This window comes from Bos indicus x Bos taurus, chromosome 28 (genome assembly GCF_003369695.1).
Source record: "Bos indicus x Bos taurus breed Angus x Brahman F1 hybrid chromosome 28, Bos_hybrid_MaternalHap_v2.0, whole genome shotgun sequence".
In the NCBI taxonomy this organism is placed as follows: domain Eukaryota; kingdom Metazoa; phylum Chordata; class Mammalia; order Artiodactyla; family Bovidae; genus Bos; species Bos indicus x Bos taurus.
The window spans coordinates 16967514-16992234 of NC_040103.1; positions in this window are offsets into that span (position 1 = coordinate 16967514).

The following is a 24721-nucleotide window of genomic DNA, read 5'->3' on the forward strand; positions in this document are numbered from 1 at the left end:
GAAGTGCGGGGGGTCAGTGGTATGGCATCCTCTCTTTTGACCACTGTATTTTCAATTCCTTCTCTTCTCAAAAATTCTTATCAGTATTCCTTTTTCATGTCAGTGATGCCCAGATCTCTTTCTATCAAGTGTGTAAGAAAATTAAGTGGAGAACATCTGTTCTGTTTCTCCCCGAGTGTGAATTAGCAGAAGGGGAGATGATTGGATACTTTTAAATTACCAAAGTTGTGAAGTTTCAAACACATCAGTAGACTCTATATTTGGGAGGTGGGGAGGACTGGGTATTGCAGCACGTATGTAAGAAAAAGTCTATATATTGTGTTATAGACAGAGATGCCAAGCAAGCTGGGCTAGGTTGTCACAGGTCATAAGTAGGAAACAAGCTTAGTGGATGATGAAGTAAGGATTGTGGAGGGGAAGATGAGATCACTTCTCACTTGAGCATAACCACCCAATTCATTGCATTGGGCGACCTAACTCTGCTACCCAAGAATAGATCTGTGAGTTAATTGCCCAGGTGACACCCGTTTTCTTTCTGAGAAGTGAAAGTGAAAAGAAGAGATCTGTGAATTGATTGCCCAGATGATAGCCGTTTCCTCTCTAGCTAAGTTATTTTGTTGAAAATCAGAAATTCACTGAGTCTTGCTATAAACAGTAAGCTCAGGGACAGTCAGGTTATAGTAACCTTAAAATAAGATCAGTTTTAGTATTTATTGGCCAAGAAAGTGATGATAGGTGACAAGGAGGAGCCTCTTTCTAACACAGCCTACTCTAGACATAATTCAGTCAAAATAAGGATCCCGTTTAAGAAAAACTCAGAGACTGCAGAACAAATGGACAGGAAGGAGCCGAAAGATTTGATGGGAAGGGAGATGGGAGAACTGCCGACCACTATTCTGAACTCACTCTCCTGACATTTAAAAATTGCAAATTAAAGAGAAAATGAGACAAAGTCAGTTCCTCTCTCTATTTTATCCTCTTGCTCTAGGAACTGATAAAACAGCTCTTCAACACACAGGTGGAAGTGTGAATCTGAGAGCTAATGAATACTGGAAATGTTCCCAAAAATTCACAGTTTGAGAACAAGTTGTCATGAATTAATTTTGTCTCAGCATCCTGCTCAAATAGATTATAAAATAGACTTAAAATTTCAAACTTCCCATAGGCATTCTTATCTGGTCTTTGGGGTCCACTCCAAAATGAGGGTCACAATATTTACTGTGGCAGGTGATACCTTCTACATTAAACTATCCAGACACTATCCCCCCTCAGCCCGCCTAGATGTGAATTGTGAAAAGAGCTGTGACTAAATCCATAATCGGAACTGCACCATGAGCGGAACACCCCACATAGTCCCTCTTCTGGTCTTTCCACATCAGGGTAGGTCTACATCATGGTAAGAGCTTTGGTTTTTTGGAGAGATTTATCTGGGTTGGAGTCTAACTCTTCTGCTTAACAACTATATGACCTTGGGCAAATTACCTCATATTGCTGAGTCTCAGGTTCCTCATCTGTAAAATGGGAATAGTAATATATGTACCTTGCAGACTTGTGAGGATAAAATGATATAATATAAAGGGATTTGCCCAGTCCCTGTACTCAGTAAAAAATGGCTGCTATCATTTATGCCATAGATTTGATTTGCAACTTGGTACACCTTGGCAATTCATTGCATTTCCTTTGCAACTAATTAACAGACCCAGATATCATTAAGTGTCTGGGCGGGTTGTCTCTCTAGTGGGCTAATAGAAGGAGAAGAACAATATTATATGCTTTCATTGTTGTTCAGTTGCTGAGTCACATCTGACTCTTTGCAACCCCCGCAGCACGCCAGGCTCCTCTGTTCTCTGCTATCTCCCAGAATTTGCTCAAATTCACATCCATTCAGTTGGTGACACTATCTAACCATTTCATCCTCTCTTGCCCACTTCTTCTCCAGCCCTCAATCTGTCCCAGCATCAGGGTCTTCTCCAATGAGTTGGCTCTTTGCATTAGGTGCCAAAGTATTGGAGCTTCAGCTTCAGCATCAGTCCTTCCAATGAATATTCAGGGTTAACTTCCTTTAGTATTGACTGGTTTGATCTCCTTGCAGTCCAAGGCATTATATACTTTGGTTTTACAGATATCTTATACTTATCACCTGCTTTGATCCCTCCATCACTGTGAAGCAGTGTGCTTGTTCTTATACCCATTCTGCAGGTGAGTAGACTGTGGTTCAGAGGGGTGAAGGAACTTCATCTGTTATGTTGTCTGTGGTAGACCAGGTAGAGTTAGCAGCTATTTGTACTCTTGTGTGGAACAAACAAAAGAAATTTTATCTCTGTGCAGCCTTGTGATAGCCTTCTGCTTACAGATATCTTGATCAGATGCTTGTATTTCTCTTAGATCTGTTTCAACCTTACCTGGACTCAGCTAACTTAAGAAGTGTCTGGGCCAATCCTTCTACATGCCCTTCAGGTATATCCCAGAAATAAGCTCCCATATTCTTCAGTGTAGTTGTTATCAAAAGGCTAACAGGGGAAACAATACTAATGGAAAACTAACTGAAGAATAATCTTCCACTCCTCTCTGGTCTAAATATTTTTGTGAGAACAAGTGAAATCATCAAAGAGAGAGATTCATAAAGACACATTTCTTGGCTGCTTGTGAATTTTTTTTTAAATGTCTCTCAGGCATTATTATCCTCAGTTTAATTGATTCATGTTATTTTCAAAAAATTTTTAATTATTTATTTTGCTACACTGGGTCTTTGTTGTGACATGCAGGATTTTTAGTTGCAGATGGAAATTCTTAGTTGTGGGATGTTGTTCCCCCACCAGGGATCAAACCTGGGCCCACTGCGTTGGGAGTGTGGAGTCTTAGCCACTGGACCATGAGCGAAGTCGCTAATTCATGTTATAATAAAAGTAGTCCTAGGGAACAAGTGGGCAGTTCCGATATCAATATGAGTACATTGTCCATTAAATTCATTCTACCAGTGTTTGAATGCCTACGTTTTCCCAGGAATTGGGTTCTAGAGATCTAACCGTGAATAAGGGAAGCCCCTATTCTCAGACAGATAAATAGGCAAACGCTAAATAGGATTTTACATGCACTACAGTAAACCAGAGTGCCCGAACAGGCCACTGGAAAGTTTGAGAATCCCTGAAACTACCCTGACTTCTAACACCAGTTGCAATATTGAAGTCCTCAAGCCTGTCTCAGTTCCAATAATTCACTAGAAAGGCTCACAGAACTCATTGAAAGTGGTTATACTTTTAATGATGGCTCATGGCAGCAAAGGATGCAGAAGAAAATCTGCCAAGGAAAGTATAGATGAGGCAGAGCCCAGGGAGTTCCCAGTGTGAAGCTTCCAGTTGTCCTCTTCCGGTGGAGTTGTGGACACTGTGACCTTCTCACAGCAACCATGTGTCACAATACTTACAGCATATAGTCCTGAGAGTAGCCTTGGTGTGCAGTGTTTTTACTGGGGCTCAATTTCACAGATATGATTATCCACTCATGTGGCTACCTTCTTTTCCAGGCCACCTAAAGTCAAACTGATACCCTGTGGCCCAAAACTTTTCACCATAAATTGTACTGTTAGCATATACTCTTGAGTGTAGGCCAAGTCCTCCAAAGAAACAAGAGTATGTTTGTTTTTTTTAATTTTATATTGGAGTATTTTTATTGGAATGTAGTTGATTTGCAATGTTGTATTAGTTTCAGGTATAAGCAAAGTGGTTCAGTTATACATATGCCTATGTGTCTTCTTTTTCAAATTCTTTTCTCATATGAGTTATTACAGAATATTGGATAGAGTTCTCTGTGCTATACAGTAGGTCTTTGTATAAAATATGCAAGACCTACTGTATATTTTATATATGGTAGTGTGTGTATGCGGAGAAGGCAATGGTACCCCACTCCAGTACTCTTGCCTGGAAAATCCCATGGACGGAGGAGCCTGGTAGGCTGCAGTCCATGGGGTCGCTAGAGTTCGACACGACTGAGCGACTTCACTTTCACTTTTCAATTTCATGCATTGGAGAAGGAAATGGCAATCCACTCCAGTGTTCTTGCCTGGAGAATCCCAGGGATGGGGGAGCCTGGTGGGCTGCGGTCTATGGGGTCGCAGAGTCGGACACGACTGAGGCGACTTAGCAGCAGCAGCAGCAGCAGTGTGTTTATGTTAATCCCAAACCCCTAATTTATTCTCCCACCATGTTTGCCTTTGGTAACCATAGTTTGTTTTTAAAATCTGTGAATCTGTTAATAAGTTCATTTATATCATTTTAAAATTATATTCTACATGAGTATTATCATATGATATTTGTCTTTCTCTGACTCTACTTTATATGATAATCTCTAGGTCCATCCATGTTCCTTGCTGCAAATGGCATCATTTTGTTCTTTTTTGTGGCTGATTAATATTCCATTGGCTATATGTACCATATCTTCTTTATCCATTCCTCTGTTGATGGACATTTAGGTTGCTTCCATGTCTTGGTTATTGTGAATAGTATTGCAGTGAACATTGGGGTGGATGTATCTTTTAGAATTTTACTTTTCTCTGGATATATGCCCAAGAGTAGGCTAGCTGGATCATATGGTAGCTCTGTTTTCAGTTTTTCAAGGAATCTCCATGCTGTTCTCTATTGTGGCTGCACCAATTCACATTCCCACCAACAATGTAGGAGGGTTCTCTTTGCATCCTCTTCAGCATTTATTGTTAATAGACCTTTTGATGATGGCCATTCTGATGGGTGTGAGGTGATACTTCATTGTAGTTTTGATTTGCATTTCTCTGATAATTTGTGATGTTGAGCATCTTTTCATGTCCCTCTTGGCCATCTGTATGTCTTCTTTGGTGAAATGTCTGTTCTGCCCCTCTTCTTTTGGGTTTTATTGAAGTATTGTTGATTTACAAAGTTGTGTTAATTTCTTCTGTAGAGGAAAATTATCCCAGTCATATATATATACATATATATGTATATATATATATATCTTTTTCATTATAGTTTGTAACAGGATATTGAATATAGTTCCCTGTGTTATACAGTAGAATCTTGTTGTCTACCCATCCTATGTATAGTAGTTTGTCTCTGCTGATTCCAGACTCCCATTTCTTCCTTCCCCTCCCCACTTCCTACTTGTTCTGCCCATTTTTTTAATTGGGCTTTTTTTTTTTTTTTGACATAGATCTGCATGAGCTGTTTGTATATTTTGGAGATTCAGACAGGACATTCCAAGGCTTGGAGATTACTTCCAAGGAGTCAAGGAGAAAGGCCAGGTTCAGGCTAAATTCAGTCTGTACAGCACAGCTCCCATATCAGTTTACAATATCAGAGAAGACTTCTTAGAGGGGAAAATGTGTAAATGGAGATCCAGGACAAGTAAGGGTTAGCCAGGGCCTTCCAGTCAAAGGGAACAGCATAACAGGGGCTCTGAAACAAGAGAAAGCCAAGATTATTTCCAGTGCTTCAGGATGGGTCTGGAACAGAGAGTGTGAGAGATCAAGAGGCTAGGGAAGAGCCTGGAGGAAACATCTGGAGGGTGGATCTTAGGATGGCTCAGAAGCAGTGGTGTATTAGAACTAGCTTATGGGTTTGAGAGAGTCATCTGCTAAATACTCCAGAATCTTGCAAGCTATTCTTCAATGCAGTTATTAAAAATTCAATTATATAAACTTATGACTAAATAAGTGTGTTAGTTGCTCAATCATGTCTGATTCTTTGTGACTCCATGGACTGTGGCCCACCAGGCTCCTCTGTCCATGGAATTCTCCAGGCAAGAATACTGCAGTGGGTAGCCACTCCCCTCTCCATAAATCATATTTTTAAAAGATGGTACTCAAGACTCATCACTGGTGAATTACTTTTCTTTCTTTCTTTCTTTTTTTTTTTTTTGCTATATTAGTTTTTTTGAGGTATTTATATAGTAGAAATTCTATACAATAGTGTATTTGTGTAAGTCTCTTCCCAGTTTGCTTTCAGTGACAGCACTCTGGTGGCTTGAAATCAGTTGTGGTAGAAGTATATTTACACCACAATGATTACAACTCAGGGCCTTTGCTTCCTGCCAAGAGCTGATGGTTAAACATTTACCAACACAAGAAGAATCGTATTTCCCTGAGGACCAAAAGGCACTGAGAGATATATTAAGCTGGGAAATGATATAATAAACTGTTCATTGGGAAGATCAATTTGGTTTTTGAGAGCAGGAGAGATTTATAGGACAAGAATGGATTCAGGAAGGCTAATTGGAAGCTTTGACACTGTCCTCCTTCATGGACAAAGTCTGTCTCCAGTTACAATACTAGGAACAACTACACTTCATCAGAATATCTGGCTTTTCATCTTATGCAGGCTATAAATCTCATAGCTGATAATTTTTCTTTCCCATTTGGAAGTAGGAAACCAAATTTTTGGTTCACCTCAAACAATTTTTGCTAAACCTTTTTTATGCCCTTCAATTTTTTTAAATTTTCCTACTTCTGCTTTTCTCTTTGATACAATGTTCTCATTTAAAAGCTTTCTTGAATGGAGTGTTCATATCCTAATACCAAATAGGCAATAACTAAATAAATAAAGATTTAAAAGGCAGCCTATGACCTTCAAGACTCACATTTATTTGAAACAAAAACTATCAAGTACTCCCAACTTTTTGTTGTCATTGAATGTCTTAGCTTCAGCATGAGGTTTCTTCTTAAAACCAGGGAAAAGCCAAGATACTTGCCATCTCCCTTAAATCTGAAAGGGCTTCATTGATAAAAATGAACCACACAGAAGAGTCTCAGAGCAAGAGCAAGCTAGTGGTGCAGGTGACTGGTGTTCAGGACATTGACCTGACCTGGTTCCTGCTCTGTAGATGCTCACTCCACCCTGGGACAGGATGTGCAGTAGACACACCTGCTCATCTTTAGATATTAAATATCACTGTGCCCTGAGAGGAACTTGGCAAGCCTCAGGGGTCATGAAGGAGAGATTATTTTGAATTTGTGTCCTTAGGGGTCACCTTGGTTGGAAAGAAACACACTGTTTCCCTCCATAATAATATTTTATATTTGTTTTACATTTATTCTTTTATTCAATCTAATAATCACAACAACCCTATCATAGGTGGATATTTTTGTCCCTGCTTTAGTAAGGCTTTGGAGCTTTTAAAGAATTTGTTCAAGTGGAAGAGATAGGATTTGGGTTCACATCGCCTGCCTCCTGTCCAGCCTTGTTCCCGTCCTCAACAAATCCTATGCACAAAGTTCAGGTTCATTTTTGACCCATTCAGGAGAGGAAAGGATGAGGGGGAGAGCCATGATTGTCTGTGAAGCTAAAAGGACTGGACATTTCAAAGCAATACATGACAGACACTAACCAGTCTTGGGTAAAAGGACCCATTGTACTAAACTGTGTCTTCAAGAAACATCAGTAACTTTTCCTCTATCTTCATTATTTTTTTCTTTCTGGTCAACAAAAATAGTTATGTTAATAATTAAGATAATAATAACAGCTAACATTTATTGAGTATTTTGTGTATGTCTGGCTGTGCCAAGGGCTTTACTTAAATTGTTAACTAAGATGGATCTGAGTGTTCAGTTTCCTCATTTGGCTGTCTGGTGAATAAATCTCTTTGCTGCAAACCTCAGCATCTTGGTAGTTTGGCTTGCTGCACATTGGGCAAAACAAATCTGCTTTGTTGTTGGTGATCAGAATGATGATGAGGTCTATGGGGCCAGGAGATATGTGGGCAAGGTGACCAATGAAACTTTGTGCTGTGTTCCTCTTGTCATTCCCACGGACTGTGGAGATCAAGCCCTGAGCCTTTGGAGTGGGAGCACTGATTCAAAGACTCTAAACTACCAGAGAAGTAACCCTATGGAGTATCAAATAGTGAGAACTCACACAAAGGAAACCCCTTGAATACAAGATCTGGCATCATCCAACCACCAGTAGCACCCTGTGTAGGACACCTCATCTAAACAACAAACAAAACAGAAATACAAACCCAATCATCAGCAGACAGGATTACCCCCTCACTCAGCCTTGCCCATCAGAGAAAAAACAAACAAACACACAAAACTCAGCACAAATCTCACCCTATATGAAGCTCATACAAACCACTGGACAAACCTTAGGAGGGCAGAAACCAAAAGGAGGAAAGAATTCAATCTTCTTCAAGGAAAGAATTCAACTTTCCTTGAAGCCTGGGAAAAGGAGACCTGAAACACAATAAGTTAAAAAAATAATAAAAAAGCAGAGAAATACTATACAAATGAAGGCACAAACTAGAAACACATAAGTCCAAATAAATGAAGAGGAAATAGGCAAACTACCTGAAAAATAATTCAGAATAATGATAGTAAAGATGATCAAAAACCTTGAAAACAAAATGGAGGAAATGCAGGAATCAATTAACAAAGACCAAGAAGAGTTAAAGAATAAACATACAGAGGCAAACAACACAATTACTGAAATTAAAAACACTCTATAAAGGAATCAATAGCAGAATATCTGAAGCAGAAGAACAAATCAGTGAGCTGAAAGAAAAAATGGTGGAAATAACTTCTGAAGAGAACAAAGTCAAAAGAATGAAAAGAACTGAAGATAGTCTCAGAGACCTCCAGGAAGATATCAAACACACCAACATTTGAATTAAAGGGGTCCTAGAAGAAGAAGAGAAAAAGAAAGGTTATGAGAAAATTTTTGAAGAGTTATAGTTGAAAATTTTCCCAACATGGAAAAGGAAATAGTCAATCAAGTCCAAGAGGCACAAAAAGACCCATACAGGATAAACCCACGAGAAACATGTTAATCAAACTAACAAAGACTAAACACAAAGAAAGAATATTAAAAGCAGCAAGGGAGAATCAACAAGTAACATACAAGGGAAACCCTGGATGCTTAACAGCTGATCTGTCAGCCGAAACTCTGTAGGCCAGAAGGGAATGGCAGGATATATTTAAAGTACTGGAAGGGAACAATCTACAACCAAGAGTACTGTACCCAGCAAGACTCTCATTCAAAATTGATGGAGAAATAAAAAGCTTTTTAGACAAGCAAAATTTAAGAGAATTCAGTACCACCAAACCAGCTTGACAACAAGTGTTAAAGGGACTTACATAGTCAAGAAATACAAGTGAAGAAAAAAGATCTACAAAATCAAATCCAAACAATTAAGAAAACAGCAATAGGAACATATATATCAATAATTACTTTAAATATAAATGGATTAAATGCTCCAAGCAAAAGACACAGACTGGCTGACTAGATATAAAAACAAGACCCATATATATACTGTCTACAAGAAACCCAGTTCAGACCTAAAGACACATATAGACTGAAAGTGAGAGGATGGAAAAATATATTCCATGCAAATGGGAAGCAAAGGAAAACTGGAGTAGCAATCCTTATATCAGACAAAATAGACATTAAGAAGATTACAAGAGATAAGGAAGGGCACTACATAATGATCAAGGGATCAATCCAAGAGGAAGTCATAACAGTTATAAATATCTTCACCCAACGTAAGAGCACCTCAGTACATAAGACAGACACTAACAGACATAAAAGGAGAAATTGACAGTAACACAATATTATTAGGAGACTTTAATATCCCACTCACACCAATGGACAAATCATCAAAACAGAAAATTAAGAAGGAAACACAAGTCTTAAATGATAGATTAGATGAGGTGGATCTCATTGATATCTTCAGGACATTCCATCCAAATGCAGAATATACCTTCTTGTCAAGTGCACATGGAACATTCTCCAGGATAGACCACATCTTAGGTCACAAATCAAACCTCAGTAAGTTTAAGAAAATTGAAATCAAATCAAGCATCTTTTCTGACCACAGTGCTATGGGACTAGACATCAATTATATGAAACAAACTGTAAGAAACACAAACACATGGAGATTAAGCAACACATTTCTAAATAACCAACAGGCTATGAAGAAATCAAAAGGGAAATCAAAAAATTTCTAGAAACAAATGACGATGAAAACAAGGTTACTCAAAATCTATGGGATGCAGCAAAAGCAGTTCTAAGAGGGATGTTTATAGCAATACAATCCTACCTCAAGAAACAAGAAAAACATCAAATAGAGAGCCTAACTTTACACCTAAAACAACTGGAAAAAGAAGAACAAAAGACCCAAAATTAGATGGAAAGAAATCATAAAGATCCGAGCAGAAATAAAAAGAAATGAAAGAAACAATGGTAAAGATTAATGAAACTAAAACTTGGTTCTTTGACAAGATAAACAAAATTGACAAACCTTTAGCCAGACCCATCAAGAAATAGAGAAGAATCAAATCCACAAAATAAGAAATGAAAAAGGAGAGGTTACAGCAGACAATGCAGAAATACAAAGGATTATGAGACTATTATGAACAACTATATGACAATATAATGGATAACCAGGAAGAAATGGACAGATTCTTAGAAAAATTTAATCTCCTGAGACTGAACCAGGAAGAAATAGAAATTATGAATAACCCAGTTGCAAGCACTGAAATGGAAGTTGTGATCAAAAATCTCCCAAAAAACAAAAGCCCAGGACCAGATGGCTTCACGGGAGAATTCTATCAAACATTTAGAGAAGAGCTAATGCCTATCCTTCTAAAATTCTTTCAAAAAAATTGCAGAGGAAGGAAAACTTCCAAACTCATTCTCCGAGGCCACCATCACCCTGATACCAAAACCAGACACAGGTTTCTTTTTGAAAAAGAAGAAAACTACAGGCCAAGAAGAAAACTACAGGCCAAAAGAAAACTACAGGCCAATATTACTGGTGAATATAGATGCAAAAATCCTCAACAAAAGTTTAGCAAACAGAATTCAGCAACACATCAAAAAGCTCATACACCATCATCAAGTTGGGTTTATCCCAGGGATGCAAGGATTCTTCAGTATATGCAAATCAAACAATGTGATACACCATATTAACAAATTGAAAGATTAAAAAAACCATACTGTCATCTCAATAGATGCAGAAAAAGCCTTTGTCAAAATTCAGCACCCATTTATGATGAAAACTCTTCAAAAAATGGGCATAGTAAAGGCTCTCAACATAGTAAAGGCCATATATGATAAGCCTAACAGCAAACATTTTTCTCAATGGTGAAAATTAAAAGCATTCCGCCTAAGATCAGGAACAAGACAAGGGTGTCCACTTTCGCCACTATTATTCAACATATTGTGGCAGTCCTAGCTACAGCAATCAGAGAAGAAAAACAAATGAAAGGAATCCAGATGGGAAAAGAAGAAGTAAAGCTCTCACTGTTTGCAGATGACATGATACTGTACATAGAAAACCCTAAAGATATTATCAGAAAATTACTAGAGCTAATCAGTGAATTTAACAAAGTTGCAGGATACAGAATCAATACACAGAAATCACTTGCATTTCTATATACTAATAGTAGAAAATCAGAAAGAGAAATTATGTAATCAATCCCATTCACCACTGCAAGAAAAATAATTAAATATCTAGGAATAAACTTACCTAAGGAGACAAAAGAACTGTACACAGAAAATTATAAGACACTAATGAAGAAATCAAAGATGACATAAACAATTAGAGAGATATTCCGTGTTCCTGGGTAGGATGAATCAATATTGTGAAAATGACTATACTACCAAATGCAATCTATGTATTCAATGCAATCCCTATCAAATTACCAGTGGTATTTTTCATAGAACTAGAAGAAGAAATTTCACAATTCATATGGAAACACAAAAGACCCTGAATAGCCAGAGCAGTCATGAGAAAGAAGAATGGAGCTGGAGGAATCAACCTTCCTGACTTCAGATTATACTACAAGACTACAGTCATCAAGACAGTATGGTCCTGGCACAAAAACAGAAATATAGACCAATGGTACAAGATAGAAAACCCAGAAATAAACTCATGCCCCTTATCTTTTGACAGAGGAGGCAAGAATATACAATGGGGCAAACACAGCCTCTTCAATAAATGGAGCTGGGAAAACTGGACAGCTACATGTAAAAGAATTAAATTAGAACACTTCCTAACACCATGAACAAAGGTAAATTCAAAATGGATTAAAGACCTAAATGTAACACTGGCAACTATGAAACTCTTAGAGGAAAATATAGGCAGAACACTCGATGACATAAATCAAAGCAAGATCCTGTATGACCCACCTCCTAGAGTAATGGAAATAAAAACAAAAGTGAACAAGTGGGACCTAGTTAAACTTAAAAGCTTTTGCACAGCAAAGGAAACTATAAGCAAGGTGAAAAGGCAGCTCTCAGAATGGGTGAAAATAATAGCAAATGAAAGAACTGACAAAGGATTAATTTCCAAAATATACAAGCAGCTCATACAACTCAAAACCAGAAAAACAAACAACCCAATCAAAAAGTGGGAAAAAGATGTAAACAGACATTTCTCCAAAGAAGACATACAAATGGCTAACCAACACACAAAAAGATACTCCACATTGCTCATTATTCAGTTCAGTTCATTATTAGAGAAATGCAAATCAAAACTACAATGAGATATTGCCTTACACTGGTCAGAATGGCCATCATCAAAAAGTCTACTAACAATAAATGCTGGAGATGGTGTGGAGAAAAGGGAACACTCTTGCATTGTTGTTAGGAATGCAAATTGATAAAGCCACTATGGAAGACAGTATGGACATTCCTTAAAAAAACTAGGAATAAACCACCATATGACCCAGCAATCCCACTCCTAGGCACATACCCTGAGGAAACCAAAATTGAAAGAGACACATGCAGCACTATTTACAGTAGCTAGAACATGGAAGCAACCTAGATGTCCATCAACAGATGAATTGATAAAGAAGTTTTGGTACATATACACAATGGAATATTACTCAGCCATAAAAAAGAACACATTTGAGTCAGTTCTAATGAGGTGGATGAACCTAGAGCCTATTATACAGAGTGAAATAATTCAGAAAGAGAAAGAGAAATATTGTATTCTAGCACATGTATACAGAATCTAGAAAAATGGTACTGAAGAATTTATTTACAGGGCAACAATGTAGAAACAGACATAGTGAACAGACTTATGGAGGTGGGGAGGGGGAGGAAAGGGTGAGATATAGGAAAGAGTAGCATGGAAACTTACATTACTGTATGTAAAATAGATAGCCAATGGGAATATGCTATATGGATCAGGAAACTCAAACAGGGGCTCTGTATCAACCTAGAGGGGTGTGATGAGGAGGGAGATGGGAGGGAGTTTCAAAAGGGAGGAGATATATGTATACCTATGGAATTAAAAAAAATTTTTTTTAATCTTTAAAAAAATTAAAAAAAAAACTAGCCCTCACTACAATCCTATGACAATGATGTAGATACTATGGTTTATGGTCGAAGAAACTGACACTCAAGAGAGAAAGTTATGGAAATTGTATAAGGTCACAGAGTTTATAAGTGCTGAAACCAGGAGATACTAAATCTCAGAGTTGTCCTGCAAATGCTATTATGTGTTAAGGCACTGGATGGGAATACAAGACCACCTTACCTATCTCCTGAGATACCTGTTTTCAAGTCAAGAAGCAAGTTAGAACTGGATGTGAAACAATGGACTGGTTCAAAATTGGGAAAGAAGTACATCAAGGCTGTATATTGTCACCCTGCTTATTTAACTTCTATGCAGAGTACATCATGAGAAATGAGAGGCTGGATGAATCCAAAACTGGAATCAAGATTGCCAGGAGAAATATCAACAACCTCAGATATGCAGATGACACCACCCTTATGGCAGAAAGTTAAGAGGAACTAAAAAGCCTCTTGATGAAGGTGAAAGAGAAGAGTGAAAAAGCTAACTTGAAACTCAGCATTCAAAAAACTAAGATCATGGCATCTGGTCCCATCACTTCATGGCAAATAAAAGGGGGAATGTGGAAGCAGTTGCAGATTTTACCTTCTTGGGCTCCCAAACGACTGCAGACAGTGACTGCAGCCATGGAGTTAAAAGAGGCTTGCATCCCACTGCTGCCAGACCAGTGTTTGGACTTCCCTGGTGGTTTAGATGGTTATGAGTCCACCTGCAATGCAGGAGACCCAGGTTCAGTCCCTGGGTTGGGAAGATTCCCTGGAGGAGAAAATCGCTACCCACTCCAGTATTCTTGCCTGGAGAATTCCCTGGACAGAGGAGCCTGGCGGGCTATAGACCATGGGGTTGTAAAGAGTTGAACATGACTGAATGACTTTCACTTCTTTTAGCTATGACAAACCTACAGAGTGTATTGAAAAGCAGAGACATCACTTTGTTGACAAAGATCTACATAGTCAAAGCTATGGTTTGTTCAGTAGTCACGTACAGATGTATGACTTGGACCATGAAGAAGGCTGAGCGCCAAAGAATTGATGCTATGGAATTGTGGTGTTGGAGAAGACTCTTCAGAGGCCCTTGGAAATCAAACCAGTAAATCCTAACAGAGATTGATCCTTAACATTCATTGGAAGGACTGATGCTGAAGCTCCAGTACTTTGGCCATCTGATGCAAAGAGCTCTTTTCATTGGCAGGGACCCTGATCTTAGTTGTGGCATGTGGGATCTAGTTGCCTGACCAGGGATCAAACCAGGGCCCTCTACATTGAGAGCACAGAGTCTTACCACTGGACCACCAGGGAAGTCCTTTCAGCTCATTATTCTTAAGAAAATAATTCCTGCTGTTAGACTTGGTGGGTTTCAGAATGAAGCCAGAACCCCTTCTCTCTAGCCCCCAAAGATGAACTCAAATGTTAAATACAGTGTTGAAAATGATTTCTGTGTGTGTGTGTAGGCAGGGAGCAAGGGTGAGACATGGGCTAAAGAAGGGGAGTAAAGGTTTGAGACAGTAGGACCCCCGATTAGACTGATGCATTTGGTTTGCAGTACAGGACTCATGGAACAGATAAGAGCTTTTATCTTAATTATAAGACTGTTGTACAGAGTTTTGCTTGCATCCTGTAAATCAGGCATTTCTATGAACATGTGTACACACGTGGCAGATTCATGTTGATGTATGGCAAAACCAATACAATATTGTAAAATAAAAAAAAAAAAAGAAAGAAAAGAAAATTTCAGTCTGTCCTCCACCTCCCAGCTATAATTAGAATAAGCACAGACAAAAATAGGTATGTGTAGTCACATGCTGGACATATATATTTATTGAGTTTCTAAACTAATTGTGGACAATCGAAACATTTCACTCTTCCTCTTGATCTTGTTTGGGCTGCACTGAAGTGAACTCAGAGTTCCTGATTTGCCAGATGCTGTCTCTGAGCTCACTGTTTGAATGTGATTTTTCCTAAACAGTGACCCTTAACATCATTAATCTCCTCGTTGGCACATTGATTTGGATACATCATACCTTCTTGGATAAAGGACAATTCACTTGGGTTCTGTACTATCATGGATAATGCAGGGTTTTATTTGGGGTTTATCATGAATAAGGAGATTTTCCATTCTGGGCTATAGCTTGAGGATGAAAGGCAATAGTACTATTTTTAGAAACTCAAGCTTCCCTGATTTTATGATTTATTTCTTAAGGTCTTGAAATACAGAACATTTTCTCCATTGTAGTATGCTTTGTGGACAGGTGACTTAAAAACAAACACAAAAAACACCTCTTTACAGACTTTATGCATTAGGAGGGCTCAGTTCATTCCATTCATAATGTAAATGTCTGTACTCTCAGGCCCAGGAGAATGCTGTCTCCCACTTTCTAAACCCAATGCTTTGTGGTTGTTTAGTCACTAAGTTGTGTTCCACTCTTTTGGGACCCTATGGACTGTAGCCCACCACACTCCTCTATCCATGGGATTTCCCAGGCCAGAATACTGAAATGGGTTGCTGTTTCCTTCTCCAGGGGATCTTCCTGATCCAGGGATCAAACTCATGTATCCTGCATTGACAAGTGGCTTCTTTACCACTGGGTCTTCAGGGAAACCCAAAACTCAACTCTACCCAGGCCTCTATCATTAATCCCCTGTATTTGGGCCACAGCTTTTCCCGTACTCTGGGCCCCTTTTGTCTACTTCCTATCTCCTCTTCCATCTTCCTGCACAGTATTTTCTCTCTGTGATTTCTGTAAAATGCAGATTTGATCTTGTCTTTACCCTTGACAAAGCACTTTAATTGCTTGGTTGCCTGAAATGTAGCCTGACCTTCAGTTCAGTTCAGTTCAGTCTCTCAGTCTGACTCTTTGCGACCCCATGAACCACAGCATGCCAGGCCTCCCTGTCCATCACCAACTCCCAGAGTTCACTCAAACTCATGTCCATCGAGTCGGTGATGCCATCCAGCCATCTCATCCTCTGTCGTCCCCTTCTCCTCCTGCCCCCAATCCCTCCGAGCATCAGGGTCTTTTCCAATGAGTCAACTCTTCGCACGAGGTGGCCAAAGTACTGGAGTTTCACCTTTAGCATCAGTCCTTCCAATGAATACCCAGGACTGATCTCCTTTAGAATGGACTGGTTGGACCTCCTTGCAGTCCATGGACTCTCAAGAATCTTCTCCAACACCACAATTCAAAAACATCAATTCTTCGGCGCTCAGCTTTCTTCACAGTCCAACTCTCACATCCATATATGACTACTGGAAAAACCATAGCCTTGACTAGACGGACCTTTGTTGGCAAAGTAATGTCTCTGCTTTTTAATATGCTATCTAGGTTGGTCATAACTTTCCTTCCAAGGAGTAAGCGTCTGTTAATTTCATGTGTGCAATAACCATCTGCAGTGATTTTGGAGCCAAAAAAATAAAGTCTGACACTGTTTCCACTGTTTCCCAATCTATTTCCCATGAAGTGAGCATATAAGACCTTCCATGATACAATCTTTGCCCTTTCTGGAACTTCTTTCCAGCAGACCTTGTTCTATATTAGAGCTAGACTTGCTCACTATTTGTGTGTATGTTAATTTTCATGGCCGTCCTATAAGGGTTGGGTCATAATTCCCATCTCATAAATGGAAATAGTAGACATTAGAGGGAGTCCATTAATTGTCTTAATGAGGACACTGGGATTCAACACTTCCTGGCACTAACATTTTTAACAACTTTTTAATGCTGCCTAATAGTTCTATATTTTGAAACTATATAACTTAACTAACAAACCCAGTATAAGAAAATTACCCCTTACTCTACCCTTCTACCGTTTGTTGGTTGATTCTTAAGCAAAAAGAGGAGCACTTCATGGAGCCCTGGAACCTGGACTCAGGAAGGGCCTGGAACCAGGAAAGGAGAAGCATGAGAACTCGGGGAGGACTCCATCTCAGCCTCTCCCATGGCTACCTAGGGGCCATCTTTATTAGTTACCTAAAAATTGCCCCTCAAAAGTTAAGCATTTAAACTTTCCTCTATAAGTCAGTAAAACGTAATTATTGAGTTTGGTTCAGCTTAAGAGTTCAAGTTGTTAGTGTAGTTCATTCCAGATTGTGCTGGGGCTGGGGGGGGGGGGGTGGTTTGATGGTATCAGTGTTTTGTGGCTTGGATGGTAAAGAATCTGACTAAAGGGCAGGAGACCCGGGGTTCAATCTCTGGGTTGGAAAGATCCCCTGGTGAAGGGAATGACTATCCACTCCAGTATTCTTGCCTGGAGAATTCCATGGATAGAGGAGCCTGGTGGGCTACAGTCCATGGAATTGCGAAGAGCCAGTCATTACTCAGTAACTAAGCACAGCACAGTAGCTTACATTCAAGGCAGCATCGTTAAAGATAAACATAGGAAATGACTCCTTCTCATGGTGCCTGGAACTGTCTCCCCCATTGGAGGAGCAGCCTGGTTATGTTCCCTTCACATCCATTGTGGAATTCTGGGAGTCTGGGATGGCCCACTTGGGCCTCTAAGAATTTGCATGTTGGAGTTTTAGTCCTTTTCCCTAGATATTCTCCTGAAAAGAATAGCTTTTCTAACTCCTTGCAGATATTTTACACTTCAATGCAAATGAGAGTAGAACCTTTTGGGAAAAGCTTAAAGGAGACCAAATCTTGCATGATGCCGCTGGTACCTAAAGGGGCCGAGAGGGACATTTGACCAGAAGGTAGACTTGCGCCTTCACAGTTGTATCCAGTTACAGAACCATGCTGCAGACACATGCTCTGATCATGCTGAAGTGTAGTGTAGTTTTCAGGCCATGGCCAGGTTGTGAAGGCTGTCTTTTCTCCTTCTGGTCTTCTTGCAGGAACTCAGGAACCGTGGAGGCAACAACCCCACCTGCTTGCAACAGCTCTGGTCTCCTGTGGGCAGGGGCAAGTTCTTACGACTCCCACCTGGGATCAGCGTGAAGGTCCAGTCCAGCATGAACGCAGAATCATGTATGATGCCAAGACTCAAACACATGTCAGTTACGTCTACCTCAAAGCAAGTGAGTTTATTATTCCTGGGTCTTAGTTTCTTCATCTGTAACCTGGGGAGAATCATACTTTCCTTACCAGATTAAGTGAGAAAAAATATCATGTAGATTGCATTGCAATGCATACAGTAAACAGTAGAAATGCAGCTCTTTATTTGTTTTGGCTCCACTTTGCTTTATAAATATTAAAAAATAACAGTTTGTAAAGCCTCAGAAAAACATGCTTATCAATGTTTCTGTGGTTTGTACCTTAGCTCTGAGTTTGTTAGGAGAATTGTCTGCTTCAGGAAGGAAACAGTCATTCTTCACTTGTTTCTGCTTATTTGTAAGCATGGTGTATTGCCTTCAGGAGGGTAGACTGGCAGATGGGGGACTGGGTTCCAGTTCTAGGTCTGTCATTAAATCCAGCAGCTGTGCATGGTGAAACTTCTCTTTGCCTGAGCTTCCTCATTGAACATCTGGCCTATATCACAGTGTTGTTACCACCAATAGAAATCATAGCTGGGAAAGAACTTTGAAAAAAAGTTTAAATCCTATGAAAATTTGTATCTATAGCATTCCCAGCAGAAACCATGCTACTGAAGTACTCAGACTAAACCCCTTTAAATAGACACCACTCTGGGAGAAGTTCAGAAGGATAAGCACTGATTTCTGCTAGAAACTAGCTGGCTTCTATGGGATAAATCTATACCTTTTGCCCTTATTGGAATTAATTCAGTTCTCCCTCTGATGAGTACAAACAATTTTGTAAGGATCCCTGGATGTAATTCTACAAACATAAATGGAGAGTGTCATTGCGTAGTTGATAGGGTTTGCACATTTGCAGAAATGAGTCCTCCCAGATCTAAATTGCATCCCCTGTTAATTAACCAGGAAGTCTCCCTTCATCACTCCTCAACTGGGAACATTTCCTCATGGGCAGTTATGACCACCACATTGGTGGTACCTCCAACAGAAGGCAGGGAGGGGACCACCATCCTCATTCTGCTGTGGTTCTTTTTTTAATCCTTCCTTAGAAGTCTGGAAGTTGGGCTGGGCTAATTTCTCTCTATGAGACACTCATCATTGTCACCATTATCATCCTGATGAATAATGACGGTAATAATAAACAATAAGAATTACTCCCTAAAGCTAGGGTGAAATAGGGTCACATTTACTTTTCAACTAAATCCCACTTCAGTTCGGTCAGAATAGCATGAAATTTTGCATGTCTTCCTTCAAAGTCTCCCATCTCTTGAGATTTCCAACAACCACAAATTAGATTGTAGGAACACAAAAGAATCTGAAGGTCATTCAGACTTCCGTACATAAGAGAGGGGACATTCTTATTTTTACTTATTGCTGCCACACAAGGTTGCTGTTGACAGCTGGTTCTAAATGTGCTGGAAGAACCAGATCTTGGTTCCTTTGAGAGAGTTGAAGGTAGTTTCTTGGTGTCTGATTTTTCAGTGTTTATTGCTTCATTTAGGCTCCCATGGTCATTGTTCTTGGTTCTTTGCAATTTCATTCATCCTAAGTCTTCTTGAGAGTCCCTTGGACTGCAAGGAGATCCAACCAGTCCATTCTGAAGGAGATCAGTCCTGGGTGTTCATTGGAAGGACAGATGTTGAAGCTGAAACTCCAATACTTTGGCCACCTGATGTGAAGAGCTGACTCATTGGAAAAGACCCTGATGCTGGGAAAGATTGAGGGCAGGAGGAGAAAGGGACAACAGAGGATGAGATGGTTGGATGGCATCACCGACTCAAAGGACATGGGTTTGGGTGGACTCCAGGAGTTGGTGATGGACAGGGAGGCCTGGCGTGCTGCGGTTCATGGGGTTGCAAAGAGTCGGACATGACTGAGCAACTGAACTGAACTGAAGTTTTCTTCAGGTTTCCCCATGAAAACCCTCAAAATCATGATATCTGTTTGACTTTAACATCATCATTCCTCCCTTTTCTTCCCCCGTATCAGCTTCTTCCTGACATGTCAACTTGATAATGGTATTTTCTTAGTCACAGAGGTGAGGAACTTAATTTATATGGGGCTTATGTCCTTGCCCAATCAATGATCAGTTCTGCCAACTTTCCTCGAAAGTGTTCTTACTCCCCCTATCAAATCTAGATCCTCATCACCTCTCATCAGGACTCTCTTGAGGACCTGCAGCCTGTGGGATAATAATCTTAAAAGCAGAGCTTCAGTCATTTCTGGTGACTCTCGTTCATCAAAAACCTCTGAATCTCCTACACTTGAGACCATAACATGGTATTCATGTGCCCTCAATTCAATACACATGGTATTCACGTGCCTGGGCCCCAACCTCCCTGTTCATGGATGTATTCCTGACTTGCCCACACACATTCTGCATTCCAACCAAATTCAGTAATCTCGGATTCCCAAACATCCAGTGTTTATCACATGCATAAATAAATTAATAAATAAATGCATAATCCATGTCCTTCATTTGTTCCTGTCCTTGTTTCTATTTATTCCTTCAGTCAGCTATCTCCAGTTACTTCCAACTCTCAAAATTCTACAGATACTTCAAAACCCAGTGTAAAATATATCCCCCCCAAAGCTTTCCCTGATCACATCAACCAATAATCACTCTCCCTCTGAGATGAGAGAGTGCTTTGATAATCATGTGGTACCCATTATAATCCCTTGTATTCCTGTATGATTTTCCTTCCCCATTCTTAGACTTAAAATGTTCACTTAAAGGTGAAACCATGCTTTCTTCATCCTGTAATCCACAGTGCGTAGCCTACTGCCTTAGTATGGATTTGAATTAGAATGAATGATATTGCTTGAAATAGTATCTCAATTTCAATTGATTAAAAATCAGTTGTTAAAACTATTGATTTACAAACATGTGAGCATAATTACCTCTTTCCTCAACTGCCTTCCTTGGGTCTATTTTATTTGTGTGTGTGTGTCAGTCACTCAGTTGTGTCTGGTTCTTTGCAACCCTGTGGACTAGAGCCAGCCAGGCTTCTCTTTCCATGGAATTCTCCAGGCAAGAATACTGAAGTTGGTTGCCATTCCATTCTCCAGGGGATCTTCCCAATCCAGGGACTGAACCCAGGTCTCCTGTGTTGCAGGCAGATTCTTTACCATCTGAGCTACACCAGGGACTTAATTTGACTTAATTGCATAAGTCATAGCAATCGTTTATTAAGGATCACATATAATCCTCACAGAGACCTTTTACGGTAGGTATAATATTATCCTCACTTTATAGATGGAAACAAGCTTAGAGAGGTTAAGTAAAATGCAAAGATCATATAGCTAACAAATGACAAAGTTGAAACTTGACCTATGAAGGATGTGGTCCTAGCCTTGGTTATGTGATTAATATTAAGGCCATAGATTTTACTTGGTACATCCTCCTTTTTCTCCCTAACTCATGTCAGCTTGTTTATCCCTGTTTCTTAATTTAGCATCTTGAAAATTAATTTCTATTTTTAACTTGTTTTGCCACTTGTACACATGAGTTGAGTCTTGTCCTAATCTCCTTTGGCTTGGATGTAACACTTGGGAAAGGTCTGATATATCTTAATGTTCTTAGCTGTTCACTAAAGGAGATAAAGCCATGGCTGCTTCCAGTGGCAGATGTCTGCAAACCCTGCCATATTTAAAAACAAACTTTGAAAACTAGGCTCCTGGGGCTAGAGTACCATGTGTAATTTATTTTAAGATGGAAAATCCTTTGGGAAGCCCAAGTAGGAGAAGAAATCCTTTAGCCTGCTAGAGCTCCAAATTTCTGGCTTTATATTTTTCCAGTTACAAAGGCAGATTTTTTTCCTATGAAACACACAAAAGAATTTGTGGTAACTATGAATTGATGCAGAATCACGCTCAAATAATTTTCATGATCATAGTTCTTGCTTTCCATTAATTTAATGTGCAGTTACCCCTAGCAATGACATTGTTATTTCAAAATAAGTGATCAGATTGATCAAATAAACATTTATCGAGCTGCTACTTTTTGCCTATCTTGGATTATGGTTGGAGCACACTCTAGATTCCTTAGCATCAGAATATCAAAAGCATGGCAAGTTCTCAGTAAATATAGGTTAAGTTGAAATCAGTATGGTCTTAAAAATGAAGTGATTTATCTTAAATAGCCTTTATGTTTTTGCATGAAAAGGAGAATGGTAGAGTTGATAATCCTAAAGTCCCTTTCAATTAATAACACACACACAAAAATACTTTCAAAATTTATTTTACACATTGGTGACCTAATCAAGTGGACCATATGGAATCCATAATCTATGAAATATATATGTTGCTGGATGATGAATGTGATTCCATGAAGGTGATTCCAGTGTGGTAAGTAGTGCCATATACAGGTTCTAGTAAAAAATACATACATTAAACAACCAGTGAGAATATGAGATGGTAAAAATATATCATTTAGTATGGTAAGAAAAGTATTATAATAAACTCAGGAATAAATTAAAATGAAGTGTGCAGAATCTACATTGAGAAAACTATAAAGTTTTACTGTGGAATATAAATAAAGTGAATAAGTAGAAAGATCCTTGGATAATAAATCTCAATTTAGTTAAATAATTCTTCATGTTGAACCTGAATGGACTCTTTTTGGTAATATGACTGAAGTTAAAGGTGACTTGTAAGAATGATATTTGAGACTATTTAGGTATTTTTGAAAAAATGAATAATGAAAATATATGTCATCCCAACAAACATCATACTGTTTTATAAAGTTATAAAAAAAATCTAAAGAGTTTAGTATTAGTATTAGAAAGGACTGCTACTGCTGCTAAGTCACTCAGTCGTGTCCGACTCTGTGTGACCCCATAGACGGAAGCCCACCAGGCTCCCCTGTCCCTGGGATTCTCCAGGCAAGAACACTGGAGTGGGTTGCCATTTCCTTCTCCAATGCATGAAAGCAAAAAGGGAAAGTGAAGTCACTCAGTCGTGTCCGACTCCCAGCGATCCCACGGACTGCAGCCCACCAGGCTTCTCCGTCCATGGGATTCTCCAGGCAAGAGTACTGGAGTGGGGTGCCATTGCCTTCTCCGATTAGAAAGGACAGACATCACTAAAATGGAACAGGCATCCTAAAACCCGAATATTATAGTAGTTTAGTATATAACTTCAAATCAGAAGGTGTATTAGGTTAGGCTAGAGACAGTAACAAATTATTCTCAAATCTCAATAGATTAATACAACAAAAATTTGTATAATGCAGTCCAGTGCAAATCACAGGATGGGCAAAGGAAAGGACTTTGCTCCACAGAATCATTCATGGATCTATGCTGACAGAGTCTTCACTATCTTGTAGGTGAAATATTTAAATATATGGGCTCCATGGTCACAGAGGAAGAGAGCTAATGGATATGTCATTCAGTTCAGTTCAGTTGCTCAGTTGTGACCAACTATTTGTGACCCCATGGACTGCAGCACACTAGGCTTCCATCTCCATCACCAACCCCTGAAGCTTGCTCAAACTCATGTCCATTGAATGAGTGATGCCATCCAACCATCTCATCCTCTGTCATCTTCTTCTCCTCCCACCTTCAATCTTTCCCAGTGTCAGGATCTTTTCCAGTGAGTTAGTTCTTTGCATCAGGTGGCCAAAGTATTGGAGTTTCAGCTTCAACATCAGTCCTTCAATGAATACTCAGGGCTGATTTCCTTTAGGACTGACTGGTTGGATCTCCTCACAGTCCAAGGGACTCACAAGAGTCTTCCAACACCACAGTTCAAAAGCATCAATTCTTCAGTGCTTAGCTTTCCTTATAGTCCAACTCTCACATCCATACATGACTACTAGAAAAACCATAGCTTTGACTAGTTGGACCTCTGTTGGCAAAGTAATGTCTCTGCTTTTTAATATGCTGTCTAGATTGGTCATAGCTTTTCTTCCAAGGAGCAAGCGTCTTTTAATTTCATGGCTTCAGTCACCATCTGCAGTGATTTCAGAGCCCCCCAAAATAAAGTCTCTCACTGTTTCCAATGTTTCCCTATCTATTTGCCAAGAAGTTATGGGACCAGATGCCGTGATCTTAATTTTCTGAATGTTGAGCTTTAAGCTGCTTTTTCACTCTCCTCTTTCACTTTCATCAAGCGGCTCTTTAGTTTTTCTTTGCTTTCTGCAATACGGGTCGTGTCATCAGCCTATCTGGGGTTATTGATATTTCTCTCAGCAGTCTTGATTCCAGCTTGTGCTTCATCCAACCTGGCATTTCACATGATGTATTCTCCATGTAAGTTAAATAAGCAGGGTGACAATATACAGCTTTGACATACTCCTTTCCCGATTTGGAACGAGTCTGTTGTTCCATGTACGGTTCTAACTGTTCCCTTGTGACCTGCATACAGATTTCTCAAGAGGCAGGTCTAGTGGTCTGGTATTCCCATCTCTTGAAGAATTTTCCAGTTTGTTG